The sequence below is a fragment of the Chiloscyllium plagiosum genome, unplaced genomic scaffold (assembly GCF_037043375.1).
Source record: "Chiloscyllium plagiosum isolate Xiang-an unplaced genomic scaffold, Cpla_swu_hap1 HiC_scaffold_3, whole genome shotgun sequence".
Taxonomy (NCBI): Eukaryota; Metazoa; Chordata; class Chondrichthyes; order Orectolobiformes; family Hemiscylliidae; genus Chiloscyllium; species Chiloscyllium plagiosum.
In genome coordinates, this window is record NW_028270141.1 from 131,392,488 (window position 1) to 131,410,696 (window position 18,209).

An 18,209-nucleotide genomic window follows, 5' to 3' on the forward strand; every position below is an offset into this window, starting at 1 on the left:
GTAACATTGTCTAGGTCAGCCTCTTGCCACTGCGGCACCCGATAAACTCTCTCCCACACCAAGCCCACTCCACCCCCGCCAACGAGAGACAGATGCAATTAGCATTTCTATTTGTTCGAATTGAAAGCAAACATTTTACTACAATCCAGGATGTGAAAAACAGAAGACACTTCTCACAGGTTGATCATCTAGTTCGAGTTCATAAATGATGAAGGAAAATGTCTGGCGCAAAGTTTTCCCCAATGGCAGTTCTTTATATGGAATCACTGTGTCAATTCAGTGCGAACCTTTTGTACATAATTATCCTCACTTCCCTGCTCTTTCCCTCGACATGTTGCCTTTCCGGGTATATATCCAGCACCCCTGCCTCTGGGCCTGAAGTTCATGGTTCAAGTCCCACCTGTTCCAGAGGTGTGTCAAACCATCTTCAAGCAGGGTGATTAAAATAAACAACTGTCTTTCTTGAAAAGTTACTATTGAAGCAATTTCCATCACGCATTAGATCATGCTTCTTTGTCTGTAAGCACAAAGCAAAAGGATTTAAATTTCAGTAATCTTCATTTCACCTCTCAGTAATTAATAGTAGAGAACTAAGGTGGTTTTTTTTGTTTAAAATGGCATGTCAGATATTATAAATGGCAAAGTTTGGGTGTAAAAATCCCTTAAAAGCAGCAGGGAAAGATAATAAAGTGATTAAAGATAAATATGAGTTATTCCAGTTGATAGTTAGAGAACCAGACTATAAAAATAAATGGATTTTGTTTGAACTTTAGGAATCACAGGTGAGACCCCGGTTGGAATATTGTGAACACAGCTGAACCTCATACTTTTGAAGCATTAGAAAAGGGGACAGAGATTGACCAGGCGTGGGGAAACTTTAGTTAGGTGGAAAGAAGAATTAGAATTCAGTTTTATTGTCACATTTACTCAAGTACAGGGATACAGGAGTGCAGAGAAAAGTGTGCAATGTCACCAGTACCACCTTAGGGACAAACATGCTGAGGTGCAGGTGTGGTGGCAGAGGAAGGAGTTGTGTTTGGTGTTCCTGGTGGTGCCAAGGTACAAGGTATAAAGTGGAAAATAAAAAGTTCAACATTGCACTCTGCCTGAAGTGCTCAGCCATGGGCTTGGATGTGGGCTCTTCCACTCCGACACTGAGAAGGTCACCAACAGGAAGCAGTTGGCCTGCCTCAAATATCTTCACCATAATGCAGCTGCAGAACCTGGTTGCCATGCCTTGCCACCATCTTGTCTGACTGGCTATGCCGCCACCATGAGACCATGCTGGGCTGATCTCGGCCATGCAGCTGCCAGATCCTACCCTGGGCACTGTGGCCAAACAAACCTCCCTCTGCCACCACCAGGAACACCAAACACAACTCCTCCCTCTGCCATCACCAGGAACACCAAACACAACTCCTCCCTCTGCCACCACCAGGAACATCAAACACAACTTCTCCCTCTGCCATCACCAGGAACACCAAACACAACTCCTCCCTCTGCCATCACCAGGAACACCAAACACAACTCCTCCCTCTGCCACCACCAGGAACACCAAACACAACTCCTCCCTCTGCCATCACCAGGAACACCAAACACAACTCCTCCCTCTGCCACCACCAGGAACACCAAACACAACTCCTCCATCTGCCACCACCAGGAACACCAAACACAACTCCTTCCTCTGCCACCACCAGGAACACCAAACACAACTCCTCCCTCTGCCATCACCAGGAACACCAAACACAACTCCTCCCTCTGCCACCACCAGGAACACCAAACACAACTCCTCCCTCTGCCACCACCAGGCCACCAAACACAACTCCTTCCTCTGCCACACCTGCCCAGAGCAAACCTTGCCCCCCACATACTGGACACCTCGATGCCACCAGAGCTGGCACAGCAAGTAAGTAAGGTTGAAGTAAATAAAAAGGCAGAGAAAAGAGAGAAAGACATGGAGCAGACAAGTTTCGGGTTCTTGGGCTGAGGAGCTGACATGCTGCACTGCTATCCAGCGGCCATCTTGACTGGCTTTACTGAAAGGTCGGGTGGGTTTAGACTTGAAAAGTTGGGAAGCGATCACTTGGCTGAATGAGGATTTGAGACATTAAGTCAAAAAATAAAAACCACTTCCTTGCAGTAAAACCTTTGACAAGATGGGTGTTATAGAGTCACAGAGATGTACAGCAAGGAAAAAGACCCTTCAGTCCAACTTGACCATGCCGATCAGATATCCTGACCTAATCTAGTCCCATTTGCCAGCACTTGACCCATATCTCTCTAAACCCTTCCTGTTCATATACCCATCCAGATGCTTTTTAAATGTTGTAATTGTACCAGCCTCCATCACTTCTTCTGACAGCTCTTTCCATACACGCCTCAGCCTCTGCATGAAAAAGTTGCCTCTTAGCTCCCTTTCTAATCTTTCCCCTCTCAACCTAAACCTATGCCCTCTAGTTCTAGACTCGCCCACTCTGAGGAAAATACCTTGTCTATCCATGCCCCTCATGATTGTATTAACCTCTGTAAGGTCACACCTCAGCCTTCGACACTCCAGGGAAAATGGCCCAAGCCAATTCAGGAGGAACTTTTTTTTTCTGGTTAAGGGTTTGCAATTCCTGACCTGGAAAGATGTCGGACACCGATTCCATAGATAATTGTGAGAGGGAGATGGGCAAGATGTTAAGGTTATGGAATCTGGAAAAGAGAGTGTGTGGGACTAAATCTGATGGCTCTTTCAAAGTTTGAGAAGAGGAGTGATGGGTCAAATGCCCTCCAACCATGCTGTCGGTGTGAAGGATGCTGGCAGGATAAATGCAGCAAAGTAGTGTGCTTCCCTGGGGAGAGAGAGGTGATTGAGTCATGTGGTGAAAATGTGAGGGGTTTAGTGCTTTGATCTTGCCCCCATTAATTCTGATGCAGTAAGCTGAATATGAAAAGATCAAGATCAACACTGAGATGAAGCTCACCTTTGCATCTCTGTTAATACAGTTTCAGCAAATGATATTTAGAGCTAACCATCTTAGACTGAAGAGTGAAACCAACTGCAGAACATTTTCCAACATTAAAGCAACTCCTTTTCTCTCCCAGAAGAAGAATAGTTGGTGCTGTTTTAGAGGTCCACAAGGGCTGGCCCAGTGGTTAGCACTGCTGCCTCACAGCACCAGGAACCTGAGCTCGACTCCAGCTTTGGGCGACTGTCTGTATGGAGTTTACACATTCTCCCCGTGTCTGCGTGGGTTTTCTCTAGGTGCTCTGGTTTGCTGCCACAATCCAAAGATAGAACATAGAACATAGAAGAATACAGCGCAGTACAGGCCCTTTGGCCCTCGATGTTGCGCCGATCCAAGCCCACCTAACCTATACTAACCCACTATCCTCCATATACCTATCCAATGCCCGCTTAAATGCCCATAAAGAGGGAGAGTCCACCACTGCTGCTGGCAGGGCATTCCATGAACTTACGACTCGCTGAGTGAAGAACCTACCCCTAACTTCAGTCCTATATCTACCCCCCCTTAATTTAAAGCTATGCCCCCTTGTAATACCCGACTCCATACGCGGGAAAAGGTTCACACTGTCAACCCTATCTAACCCCCTAATCATCTTGTACACCTCAATCAAGTCACCCCTAAACCTTCTTTTCTCTAATGAAAACAGCCCCAAGTGTCTCAGTCTTTCCTCATACGATCTTCCTTCCATACCAGGCAACATCCTGGTAAACCTCCTCTGCACCCGTTCCAGTGCCTCCACATCCTTCCTATAGTATGGCGACCAAAACTGCACACAATATTCCAGATGCGGCCGCACCAGAGTCTTATACAACTGCATCATGACCTCAGGACTCCGGAACTCAATTCCTCTACCAATAAAAGCCAGTACGCCATATGCCTTCCTCACCGCACTATTTACCTGGGTGGCAACTTTCAGAGATCTGTGTACATGGACACCAAGATCCCTCTGCTCATCCACACTACCAAGTATCCGACCATTAGCCCAGTACCCCATCTTTTTGTTATTCTTCCCAAAGTGAATCACCTCACATTTAGCTACATTGAATTCCATTTGCCACCTTTCTGCCCAGCTCTGCAGCTTCTCTATATCCTGCTGTAACCTGCCACATCCTTCCTCACTGTCAACAACTCCTCCGACTTTCGTATCATCCGCAAACTTGCTCACCCAACCTTCTAACCCCTCTTCCAGGTCATTTATAAAAATGACAAACAGCAATGGTCCCAAAACAGATCCTTGCGGAACACCGCTAGTGACGGCACTCCATGAAGAAACTTTGCCATCAACTACTACCCTCTGTCTTCTTCCATCCAGCCAATTCCTAATCCAAACCTCCAACTCACCCTCAATGCCATATCTCCGTATTTTCTGCAGTAGCCTACCATGGGGAACCTTATCAAACGCCTTACTAAAATCCATATATACCACATCTACCGCTTTCCCCTCATCAACTTCCTTCGTCACCTTTTCAAAGAATTCAATAAGGTTTGTGAGGCATGACCTGCCCTTCACAAAACCATGCTGACTATCCTTGATCACATTATTCCTATCCAGATGTGCATAAATCCTATCCCTTACAATTCTCTCTAAGACTTTGCCCACAACAGAAGTGAGACTCACCGGCCTATAGTTACTAGGGTTATCCCTACTCCCCTTTTTGAACAAGGGAACCACATTTGCTATCCTCCAGTCTTCTGGCACTACTCCTGTAGACAAAGAGGACATAAAAATCAAGGCCAATGGCTCTGCAATCTCCTCCCTTGCTTCCCAGAGAATCCTAGGATAAATGCCATCAGGCCCAGGGGACTTATCTATTTTCACCTTTTCCAGGATTTCCAACACCTCTTCTCTACATACCTCAAAGCCATCCATTCTACTTATTTGTGACTCAGTATTCACATCGACGACAATGCCCTGTTCCTGAGTAAATACTGAAGAAAAGTATTCATTCAGTGTCTCCCCAATCTCTTCCGCCTCCACACGCAACTTCCCACTACTATCCTTGACTGGACCTATTCCTACCCTAGTCATTCTTTTATTCCTAACATACTATAGAAAGCCTTAGGGTTTTCCCTAATCCTACCGACTAAGGACCTTTCATGTCCCCTCCTTGCTGCTCTTAGCTCTCGCTTCAGGTCCTTCCTGGCTACCCTATAACTCTCAATCGCCCCAATTGAACCTTCACGTCTCATCTTGAGATAGGCCGCCCTCTTCCATTTAACAAGGGATTCCAATTCCTTATTAAACCATGGCTCCCTCGCACGACCCTTTCCTCCCTGCCTGACAGGTACATAATTATCAAGGACACTCAATAGTTGCTCCTTGAACAAGCTCCACATATCATTTACAAGATGTGCAGGATCGGTGAATTGGTCATGCTAAATAGTGTTCAGGGATGTGTAGGTTAGGTGCATTAATCAGGAGTAAATGTCGGGGAATGGGTCTGGGTGTTTACTGTTTGGAGGGTTGGGTTGGGCCGAATGGCCTGTTTCCATACTGTATGATTCAATGAAGTATCGGTAGCCCTGTGCCATCTCAAGCATATTTGATTTATGTGACCAAAGCTCTAAGGGGCTTTACTGCAGAGCTGTAACCAGGCTCAAATAAAAACCCTGACAAGATTACTATTGGATGTGATGGCCAAACAGAGAATCCCAGTGATAGGCTCGTTAGAGTAGGCCATTCAGCATCTCGAACCCCTTCCATCGATCAATGAGAACATGGCTAATCTGTGCTCCACCTTTAGCCCATATCATTTAATACTTTTGCCTAACAAAAAAAATTATCAAACTCAAAGTTAAAATTAACAACTGATCCAGCGTCCACTGTGGAAGACAACTTCAAATTACTATTGCCATTTGCGTGTCGAAGTGCTTTTTAACATCTCTCCTGAACAGTCTAGCCTTAATTCTCAGACGATGCCCCAAACATTGGAAATAGTTTAACTTTATCGACTCTCTCTTCTTCTGTTAATATTTTGAAGACTTCAATCAGATCATTCCTTAAGCTTCTAAATTTGAAAGAAAACAGGCCTAGTTTGAATAATTTCTCTGCATAACTTAACCCCTGAGGTCCAGGCATAATTTTTGTGAACCCATGTTGCCGTCCCTCCAAGGTCAATAGATCCTTCCTGAAGGTGAGGTGCCCAGTTTTGCTCTCAGTACTCCAAGTAAGGTCTAACCAGGGCTTTGTATAACTGCAGCATAACTTCTGTGACCTTATACTCCAGTTCTCGAGACAAAAAGGCCAACATTCCATTAAACTTCTTGATTATTTTATGCACAGGGTCATGATATTTTAAAGATCTATGTACCTGAACTCCTAAATCACTTTGGAGATCCATTGTGTTTAACTTCATACCAAACAGAAAATACCCTGTTCGATCTTTTATCGGACCAAAATAAATGACTCCACGCTTACTTACATTGTACTCCATCTTCTGTAGTTTTGCCCATTCACTTAGTCTATTAATATTCCTCTGGAATTTTATGCCATAATTTACCCAATTTCACCCAACTTTGTGTCACTCAGCTTTTGGGCATTAATGTGAGCTGGGCAGCATGGTGGCTTAGTGGTTAGCACTGCTGCCTCACAGCACCAAGGACCCAGGTCTGATTCCAACATTGGGTACGATGCATGTAGAGTTTGCACTTTCTTCCTGTGTCTCTGTGGGCTTCCTCCGGGTGCTCCCGTTAGGTGGATTGACCATGCCAAATTGCCCATTGTGTCCAGGAATGTGCTGGTGAGGTGGATTAGCCATGAGAAAAATAGTGGAGGGCGTGTGTCTGGGTGGGATGCTCTTTGGATGGTTGGTGTGGACTTGATAGGCTGATTTGCCTGTTTCCACACTTTGGGATTCTATGAGTTTGCTCTTTGAATAAAGTGCCTTTTGTCCTATTCCTGTTGGTCACTTGTCCTTAATTAGCAGAATCCTGTTGTTATGGTCAAGCAATTCACGCCATTGAAGTAATAGGAGAAAGGGAAGAAATAACAAAACTGAGAAAGCTGCTTTCATTTAAAAAAAAATGATCCCCCACACTATCGCCTAACAGCGGTAGTGCTTATATTTCCCCCAGCACCCATGGTGTGTGTGTGTAGGTGTGAGACACAGTGAAAGACAACAGGTGTACAAACCTTTACTCAATTTCCACCGCCAGGAAGAAAGGAAACACCCAAGTGGCCAGTGACAAGCAGTGCCCTTCTCCGAGGGCAATGCTGAGTCATCAAAACAGTGAAGGGGAGGGCAGGGATTAAATCAAAATATAGTTGGAGGGAGAAATAAAGCTCTCCACTCCCTGTGGTGCCCCCCTCTCCCTGAACAGCTCAAGAGTGTTGGTAGACACCGCGTGCTCCTTCTCCAGGAACACCCGAACACAGACGTATAGAAAGCTGCTTTCATATAGTGTCACAACAAAAAAACGAAATTGCTGGAGAAGCTCACTAGTACAGGCAGCATGTGTGGAGAGCTAACAGAATTGGCATTCTGAGTGCAGTGAACCTTCTTTTGAATGGAGTCAGGGAGTTAACAAGATGGTGCTAAGCAAAGGATCTTCCCAGATCGAGCCGAGGAATAGTACACAGGAAGGCTGAGCTTCCTCAGTGAGGTTGCTGACACAGGAACTTACTATCTGCTGGCCAGCCAGAACACCACAAGTGGCTGGAGATTCAGGCCGAGCGATATTTCCATTTCTCTTTGTTTTGCTCTAGGGTTGTTCCAAGGTGCAACTGAGACATCTTACACTTTGCTGAGTTAGCAACAGTTCATTAAATGAGTGTTGAGTGCCATGCTGTGTCATGTCAGAACCTTGGGTTCTGGCAGTAGTCTCTGGTTTTTACTGGCAAGCGGCTGTTGGCTGTATCCAGTCACATTGCTCACAAGGGGTTCCACAAGACCAGACTGGAGATTTTTAAAAATTGGCTTCACTCAATTAATGTACAACTTCTCCATGGTCAGAGGAATAGGATTATCCAACAGTGTCTGGCTGGTAGACAACTGGGCGGCACGGTGGCACAGTGGTTAGCACTGTTGCCTCATAGCGCCAGAGACCCGGGTCCAATTCCTGCCTCAGGCAACTCTCTGTGTGGAGTTTGCACATTCTCCCCGTGTCTGCGTGGGTTTCCTCTGGGTGCTCCGGTTTCTTCCCACAGTCCAAAATAATGTGCAGGTTAGGTGAATTGGCCGTGCTAAATTGCCCGTAGTGTTAGGTGAAGGGGTAAATGTAGGGGAATGGGTCTGGGTGGGTTGCGCTTCGGCGTGGACTTGTTGGGCCGAAGGGCCTTTTTCCACACTGTAATCTAATCTAAATATACATAAATGGGTCTTTGCCTGAATTGATAGGATATGATGAGTGGACTCCTGTAGACCTTTTCACAATGTACATCAATGGGTGGCTCAGTGGTTAGCACTGCTACCTCACAGTGCCAGGGACCCGGGTTCAATTCCACCCTCCGGTGACTGTGTGAGTTTGCCCATTCGCCCCATGTCTGTGTGTATTTCCACCAGGTGCTCCGATTTCCTCCCACAGTCCAACAATGTTGCAGTTTGGGTGGATTGGCCATGCTATATTTTTAGATTAGATTAGTTACAGTGTGGAAACAGGCCCTTCGGCCCAAGTCCACACTGACCCGCCGAAGCGCAACCCACTCACCTACATTAACCCTATGGGCAATTTAGCAGAGCCAATTCACCTAACCTGCACATTTTTGGACTGGGAGGAAACTGGAGCACCCGGAGGAAACCTACGCAAACTCCACACAGTCAGTCGCCTGAGGTGGGATTTGAACCTGGGTCTCTGGCGCTGTGAGGCAGCAGTGCTGACCACTGTGCCACCATGCCACCCACTATATTGCCCATAGTGTCCAGGTCAGACCTGGGAAACGCAAGTTTACAGGGGTGGGTTAGAGCAGGGTGTTGTTGGTGTGGATGAACCTAATAGTCTATGAGGATGGCAGAGCAGTTAAATTCGTGATAAAACCAAGGAACTAATGTTGTGAAGAAGAGATAAGGAAGTTGCACAGGCATATGGATGGATTGAATAAGTGAATGGGAAAAAATCTGGCAGCTGGGAAAATGTGAAGTTATTTACTTTGTCAGGAAGAATAAAAATGTCAAATATTACCTGTGACTTGGAGTTGCCGGTGTTAGACTGGTGTGGACAAAGTCAAAAATCACACAATACAAGGTTATAGTCCAACAGGGTTATTTAGAGTATGAGCTTTCGGAGCACTGGTCCTTCCACCTAAAGAAGAAGCAGTGCTTCGAAAGCTAGTGCTTTCAAACAAGCCTGTTGGAGTATTACCTGAACAGAGAACAAGTGCAGACGTCTGCCGACTTTGTACATTTATTTCAGATGTGGTCGTCACTGGCTGGGCCAGCATTTATTGCCCATCCCTAGTGAACAGGGTAGTGGTAAATTGTCTTTTCGCATCTCAGCAGTCCATTTCCTGTAAATAGATCCACAATGCTGCTGGATTCCAGGATTTTAACATAGCAACCCTGAAGGGGCGGTGATATAATTCCGAGTCAGAATGGTGAGTGGCTTGGAGGGAAACTTGTAGGTGGTGATGTTTGCATGTATCTGCTGCCCTTGTCCTTCTAGATGGAAGTGGTTATGGGTTTGGAAGATGCTGCCAAGGAGCTTTGGTGAATTTCTGCAGTGTGTTTTGTAGATAGTACACGCTGCTGCTATTAATCTTTGGTGGTGAAGATAATAAATGTTTGTGGATATGGTGTCAATCAAACAGGCTGCATTGTCCTGGATGGTATCAGACATCATGAGTATTGTTGGAGTTACACTCATTCAAACAATGGGGAGTATTCCATCACACTCCTGACTTATGCCTTCTAGATGGTGGATAGAATTTCAAAAATCAGGAAGTGAGTTACTCACTGCAATCTTCCTAGCTCTGACCAGCATTTGTAACCTCTTGTAGATCTCATATGTCTAGTCCAGTTGGGATTCAGTGATGGTCATGCCATTGAATGTCAAGGAGGCAATGATTGTCTCTTGTTGGAGATGGTCAGTGCTTGGCACTTGTGTGCTACAACTTTACTTATCACTTGTCAGATTAGAGCTGGATATTGTCCAGATTGTGTTTGATTTGAACATGGACTGCTTCAGTATCTGAAGAGTCACGAACGGTATTGAAAATTGTACAATCATCGGCCTTGTAATGGAGGGAACATCATTGATGAAGCAGCTGAAGATGGTTGGGCCTAGGACACTACCCTGAGGAACTCCTGCAGAGACGCCCTGGACTGACATGACTGACCTCCAACAAGCGCAACTGTTTTCCTTTGTGCCAGCTGTAGGTGTAATTAGTGTAGAGCTTTCCCGTGATTCCTGTTGACTCCAGATTTGCCAGGGTTCCTTGATGCACAATCAAATACAGCCTTGATGTCAAGGGCAGTCACTCTCACCTTACCACTGGGAGTTGGCTCCTTTGTCTGCCTTTTGAGGGTACAGAGTGATTTAAAAGTTCTGGTGGGTGAGTCGCACATGGTTAGTATGCATGTACAGCTAGCAATCGAGAAGGTTAATAAGATGCTATCCTTTACTGTGAGAGGAATTGAATGTAAAAGGAAGGATATCATTCTTCATTTATACAGGTAATTGGTGAAGCCACTTGTTGAATACTGTACACAGTATCTAATGAATGATGTCGATGTGCTAAAAAATGTTCAGAGGAAGTCTATTAATTTGGTACCTGGAATAAGTGGGTTCAAAGAATCCCTACAATGTGAAAATAGGCCATTTGGCCCAACAAGTCCACACTGACCCTCCCAGACCCATTCACCTACTCTATATTTACCCCTGGCTTAACCAATTCATCAAACTGTGGGACTGTGGGAGGAAACTGGAGCACCTGGAGGAATGCAAACCCCACACAGACAGCCGCCCGAGGCTGAAATTGAACCGGATCCCTGGTGCTGTGATGTAGCAGTGCTAACCACTGAGTCACCGTGCCGCCCCCAGCCACCATTTAAAAGTTGGACAAATTGTGCTTCTTTCCACTGGAGATCAGAATAGTCAGAGGTGACCTGATAGAAGCGCATAAGATCCTGAATGGTTTTGATAAGGTGGGTGTGGAGAGGATGATTGTTTTTTGGAGGGGTCCAGTACATGGGGTACTGTCTTAAAATGAGTGCTGCCATTACTGGACAGAGGAGAGGAGAAATCTTTTCTTTCAGAGGGCTGTGACTTTGAAGCTCTTTGCTTCAGGAGGCAGTGGAAGTGGCATCATTGAATATTTTTAAGCAGAGGTTACATTCTTCATGGGCACGGGAATGGAGGGTTATCTGGGTAGATGCATATGTGGAAATCCAGGTACAGACAGATCAGCCATGGTCATATTGATTGGCCCAGCAGGATGTTGAGCTGAATGGCCTACTCCTGCTCTTACTTGGTAACTGAGTAATTTGGAAATCTGAAGCTCAAAAGGAACTGGGAGTCCTGGTTCAGGATTCTCTTAAGGTTAACGTGCAGGTTCAGTTGGCAGTTAGGAAGACAAATGCAATATTAGCTTTCATTTGAAGAGCGATAGAACAGAGAGTGGAAATGTACAAGGTTCCAGTTAGGCTACATTTGGAATATTATGAACAGTTTTAGGCCCCATATCTAAGGAAGGGTTTACTGGCATTAGAGGGAGTCCAGAGAAGATTTAGAAGAAAAATCCAGGGGACAAAGGGCTTGTCATATGAGGAGTGGTTGGGGACCCTGGGTCTGCATTCAAGAGAGTTTAGAAAAATGACAAGAATCTCATTCAAACTGATAGAATGCCAAAAGGCCTGGATAGATATGGAGAAGATGTTTCCAGATGTGGGGAGACTGGGGCCTGAGGCCACAGCCTCAGAGGGAAGGGATGACCCTTTAGAACTGCAATGAGGAAGAGTGTCTTCAGGCAGGGGGTGGTGGCTCCGTGGAACTCATTGCCACAGGTGGATGTGGAGGCCAAGGCATTGAGTGTCTTTAGGACAGAGATTAGTAGGTTCTGGTTGGTAAGGGGATTAAGGGTTACAGGGAGAAGGCAGGAGAAAGGGGTTAAGAAGCATATCAGCCTTGGTAGAATAGTAGAGCAGAATGGATGGGCCTGTCATGAACCAGGCCAGACCCCCTCAAAGCATTTCAAGAAAGCAGCCCGGGCCCTAACGTTTTGAGTTGTTTTCAGCAGGTGTGAAGTGGATATTCCAAGAGTGATACAGCAGGCCCAACCCCTCATGTTTTAAACAATGAAATACAAACAAAAGAGAACCAAATTTAGAATAACCTAAACTCCTTTTATCTCTCCACTCTGCAGGCACCCTGCCTTTATTCCTGATGAAGGGCTTTTGCCCGAAACATCGATTTTCCTGCTCCTCAGATGCTGCCTGACCTGCTGTGCTTTTCCAGCACCACTCTAATCTAGACCCTATCTGAAAACCCAGTTGACTCTATTGCAACTTAATGATGCTGTTCAAATACCTACAACATCCCCTTCAACAGCCCCTTGGCAAAAAAGGTCAAATAAAAACAAACACTCTTACAGGAGAGATGTCAGAAAGAGAGAGAGAGACTCAGCCAGAAAACCTGTGTTGAATCAGGGAGATGTTCCCCCCGGAAGCTTCCTTTGACTATCAGCTTCAATCAGAGCTGAAAATGTGTTGCTGGAAAAGCGCAGCAGGTCGGGCAGCATCCAGGGAACAGGAGAATCGACGTTTCGGGCATAAGCCCTTCTTCAGGAATCAGCTTCAATCCTATCAGCTTCAATCAGACTGCTTGCTAAAACCAAACAAAAGCAAACCAGGAAAAACCCTGAACTGAAAGAACTGGCCAGTCCCCTTTCACTGTACAAATGTTTTTAAAAAAGTTAAAAACCTTTTCTAGGAGTTATTTCCAGGCATATTGGAACCTCTGTCTTTACAAACTCCTCGAAAGTAAAACCAAGGACAACTTGCTAAAGGGGCAGAAACCAAAAGCGAAAATGTTGGAAAATCTCAGCAGGTTTGGTAGCATCTGTAAGGAGAGAAAAGAGCTGACGTTTCGAGTCTAACTGACCCCGGGCTTTGACTAAGGGTCAGTTGAACTCAAAGCGTCAGCTCTTTTCTCTCCTTACAGATGCTGCCAGACCTGTTGAGATTTTCCAGCATTTTCTCTTTTGGTTTCAGATTCCAGCATCTGCAGTAATTTGCTTTTGTACTTTGTTAAAGGGGCAGTATTGTCACAGGCTGAATAATCTAATTCTGCTCCTATACCTTATGGTCTTATATTTAGGCAGAACAGAATAGCAGCATTTAAAAAGAAGTAAGATAAGCAGATGGAATAGAAGGATATGGTGCTCATTTGCGTTTGCAATTGTATATATAAGTGAATTAGAACATAGAACATAGAAGAATACAGCGCAGTACAGGCCCTTTGGCCCTCGATGTTGCGCCGATCCAAGCCCATCTAACCTACACTAGCCCACTGTCCTCCATATGCCTATCCAATGCCCGCTTAAATGCCCATAAAGAGGGAGAGTCCACCACTGCTACTGGCAGTGCATTCCATGAACTCACGACTCGCTGAGTAAAGAACTTACCCCTAACATCTGTCCGATACCTACCACCCCTTAATTTAAAGCAATGCACCCTCGTAATAGCTGACTCCATACGTGGAAAAAGGTTCTCACGGTCAACCTTATCTAAACCCCTAATCATCTTGTACACCTCTATCAAGTCACCCCTAAACCTTCTTTTCTCCAATGAAAACAACCCCAAGTGCCTCAGCCTTTCCTCATACGATCTTCCTACCATACCAGGCAACATCCTGGTAAACCTCCTCTGCACCCATTCCAGTGCCTCCACATCCTTCCTATAGTATGGCGACCAAAACTGCACACAATACTCCAGATGCAGCCACACCAGAGTCTTATACAACTGCAACATGATCTCAGGACTCCGGAACTCAATTCCTCTACCAATAAAAGCCAGTACGCCATATGCCTTCTTCACCGCACTATTTACCTGGGTGGCAACTTTCAAAGATCTGTGTACATGGACACCAAAATCCCTCTGCTCATCCACATTACCAAGTATCCGACCATTAGCCCAGTACCCCATCTTTTTGTTACTCTTACCAAAGTGAATCACCTCACACTTAGCTACATTGAACTCCATTTGCCACCTTTCTGCCCAGTTCTGCAGCTTATCTATATCCCGCTGTAACCTGCCACATCCTTCCTCACTGTCAACAACTCCTCCGACTTTCGTATCATCCGCAAACTTGCTCACCCAACCTTCTAGCCCCTCCTCCAGGTCATTTATAAAAATGACAAACAGCAATGGTCCCAAAACAGATCCTTGCGGAACACCGCTAGTAACGGCACTTCAAGATGAACCTTTACCATCAACTACTACCCTCTGTCTTCTTCCAGCCAGCCAATTCCTAATCCAAACCTCCAACTCACCCTCAATGCCATACCTCCGTATTTTTTGAAGTAGTCTACCATGGAGAACCTTATCAAACGCCTTACTAAAATCCATATACACCACATCTACCACTTTCCCCTCGTCCACCTCCTTAGTCACCTTCTTAAAGAATTCATTAAGGTTTGTGAGGCACGACCTGCCCTTCACAAAACCATGCTGACTATCCTTGATCACATTATTCCTATCCAGATGTTCATAAATCCTATCCCTTACAATTCTCTCTAAGACTTTGCCCACAACAGAAGTGAGACTCACCGGCCTATAGTTACTAGGGTTATCCCTACTCCCCTTCTTGAACAAGGGAACCACATTTGCTAGCCTCCAGCCTTCTGGCACTACTCCTGTAGACAACGAGGACATAAAAATCAAGGCCAATGGCTCTGCAATCTCCTCCCTTGCTTCCCAGAGAATCCTAGGATAAATGCCATCAGGCCCAGGGGACTTATCTATTTTCACCCTTTCCAGAATTTCCAACACCTCTTCCCTACATACCTCAAAGCCATTCATTCTACTTAATTGTGACTCAGTATTCACATCGGCAACAATGTCCTGTTCCTGAGTGCATACTGACGAAAAGTATTCATTCAGTGTCTCCCCAATCTCTTCAGCCTCCACACTCAACTTCCCACTACTATCCTTGACTGGACCTATTCCTACCCTAGTCATTCTTTTATTCCTGACATACCTATAGAAAGCCTTAGGGTTTTCCCTAATCCTACCAACTAAGGACCTTTCATGTCCCCTCCTTGCTGCTCTTAGCTCTCTCTTCAGATCCTTCCTGGCTGCCTTATAACTCTCAATCGCCCCAATTGAACCTTCACACCTCATCTTTACATAGACCACCCTCTTCCATTTAACAAGGGATTCCAATTCCTTATTAAACCACGGCTCCCTCACACGACCCTTTCCTCCCTGCCTGACAGGTACATACTTATCAAGGACACTCAACAGTTGCTCCTTGAACAAGCTCCACATATCAATTACGCCCTTGCCTTGAAGCCTACTTTTCCAAGCCACGCATCCTAAGTCATGCCTCACCGCATCATAATTTCCCTGCCCCCAGCTATAACCCTTGCCCTGCAATTGAGTAGACAGATGTTCGAGTGAAGCAATAAATGCAAAATAGTTGGGCTGAATGGCCTGTTCCATGCTCAGAATTCTATGCAGACTTCTATGGACTGAGACAGGTTCCATCCGGCACCTCAGGGAATGTGAAATGGATTGATATATGGAATTTTCAATGAAGAAAAACGAGTAACAAGCTTATAATTTAATTTCAGCTTTATTTAATTAACCCAGATAGCGTCAGCCGCCATGGCAGTGAAATCTGAAAGGACAACATCCCAACACCCAGATTAAATTACAACCTCATTACTTACTCTGCGTGATCCATCATTTCTTTTTATATCCTGCGTTATAGTCTCAATAAAGGGGGAACAGTGTTAATCACAGTTAAAGCCAGCAGTGAGACTGCATTGATTTAAGACGTCAGGAGGTTATTGTGCTATTGCTGTAGAATAACATTACCCTGCGTCGATATGATAAGGAAATTATTTAGCAAACAAAAAACTTTCAGACCAAGTAAGAGGGATTTGCATCTTGCCTTTTCTCTTGGAGGAATAGATCTAGTTATTTCGAATTACGGGAATGGCTTAAGTGGGTTTAATTTAAAAATCACACTTGCAGTTATGACCAAATGAATAGATCATGGGGATCACAGTTAAAGTTAGAAATGTTAGCGAGCAGGTTGTGTCTAAAATGGATTAATCATCTATTCTAATCATATCGGCAGAAAAGTAATCTATATTCTACTTTCTTAATATCCACTTGACCAAGGCAGGTGTGACCTTGGCTTGACATTTCTTCCAAAGGTCATCACCTTTGACAATTTAGCACATGCTCAATGCCTTTTGAGGCTTAACCAGCAAGGACTGAATGACATTTTGAAGTGAGAGATAATCCGGGAAAGGTGTTAGTTTACATAAAGCTATTGCTGTTTGACACTGACTGGGACGTGTGGGGAAGTAGGGTTTGGATTAGAGTGGTGCTGGAAAAGCACAGCAGGTCAGGCAGCATCCGAGGAGCAGGGAAAATCCTGCCTGACCCTGCCGTGCTTTTCCAGCACCACTCCAATCTTGACTCGGATCTCCAGCATCTGCAGTCCTCACTTTCGCCTGTATAGGGAAGTAACCAGAGGCAGAAAAGCACTAGGAGGCTCCAACGCATGGATAAGGCGACAGCAGACAGGGGGAACAGGCAGCATTTCTTGCAGGCCACGTGCGTCACCATGGTGATCAGTGTATCCGGAGGCTTGAAAATTGATGCCAATGCCGAAAACAAGGCCACCGGTAAACCACCTCATTGTGGGACATCTACAGCAGAGACTGCCTCGAACTTCTCAATCACTTCAATGCCAGCAAACGTGAACCAGGCGAGTGTGGGGCAGCACGGTGGCTCAGTGGTTAGCACTGCTGCCTTACAGCGCCAGGGACCCGGATTCAATTCCTGCCTTGGGCGACTGTGTAGAGTTTGCTCATTCCCCCAGTGTCTATGTGGGTCTCCTCCGGGTGCTCCAGTTTCCTCCCACAGTCCAAAGATGTGCAGGTTAGGTGGATTAGCCATGGAAAATGCAGGGTGACAGGAATGGGGTGGATCTGAGTGGGATGCAGTTTGGAGGGTCAGTCTGGGCTAGAAAGGCGTGCTCCCAAACTGTCGGGATTCTATGATACTTTGTGAAAGAATCACATTCGCAAAATACTTGGTGCATGTCCATGATATTACTTTGTGGAAAGGTATCAATGAGAAATTAGAAAGATGGCAACAGAAAGCTCCAGGGTAGATGTCATTGAGAATTGTCTGTGTGTTAAAATTGCTGTGTTTGGTGTCATTGTAATGATGACCTTTCCTGGTTAATGATGTTGTTGATGGATCCCTGAAAAGCTGAATTTTCTGAGTATTTACAGTGTAACATGAGATTTCAATGAAGTATTTTTGAAAATAAACTTATAAAGAATGGTAAAACAACCCTCATGTGAGGGCGGGCAAGGGGACAATTATTGGCCCAATGTCATGAGTCATTGGCCAAAAGGATTCAGACAATCGATTGACACTGTACAAGCTACTTGCCCCTAGCAATATGGTGGCTCAGTGGTTAGCATTGTTGCCTCACAGCACTGAGGACCCAGGTTCAATTCCACCCTCGGGCGACTGTGTGGAGTTTGCACATTCTCCCCGTATCTGTGTAGATTTCCTCCAGGTGCTCCAGTTTCCTCCAGCAGTCCAAAGATGTGCTGATTAGGTGGATTGGCTGTGCTAAATAGCCCATAGTGTCTAGATGGATTAGCCATGGGAAATGCAGGGTTTTTAGGGATGGGTTTAGGTGGGCTGCTATTTGGAGGGTCGGTGCAGACCTGATGGGCAGACTTGCCTGTTCTCACACTGTAGGGATTATGTGAATTAGTGCTATACTCCAAGAGAGGAGGACTGAGGATAGGAGGCATTGGGGATGGTCGTGGGGGCTAGGTCAATTCCGAGTTGAAATAATCACCTCAAGGCCAAGGACGTTTGAGGTGCTGAATCTGTGCTAGAAAAGCCATGTTGGGCCCAAGTCAAATCTACACTGGAGGATTTGTGCAGGGGCCAAGGATAGAATTGACTTAGAGCAGAGAGGAGTTTGTTTAGAGAGCAGCTTTCATCAAGCAGTCCTCACCAGGCAGATGGAAGACAGACAGAGGGAGAGGAGGAAGACTCA

General features: G+C 45.5%; 1 long non-coding RNA gene across 1 annotated transcript in view; it reads right to left on the bottom strand.

Moving 5' to 3' along the window:
- Window positions 1-245: 245 nt before the first annotated feature.
- The window catches only part of LOC148151349 (uncharacterized), a 54,018-nt gene continuing 36,054 nt past the window's right edge, over window positions 246-18,209 (bottom strand). The window contains exon 3 of the long non-coding RNA XR_015752009.1: window positions 246-517. This is a non-coding gene — a long non-coding RNA (uncharacterized LOC148151349). The remainder of the gene's footprint in view (window positions 518-18,209) is intronic.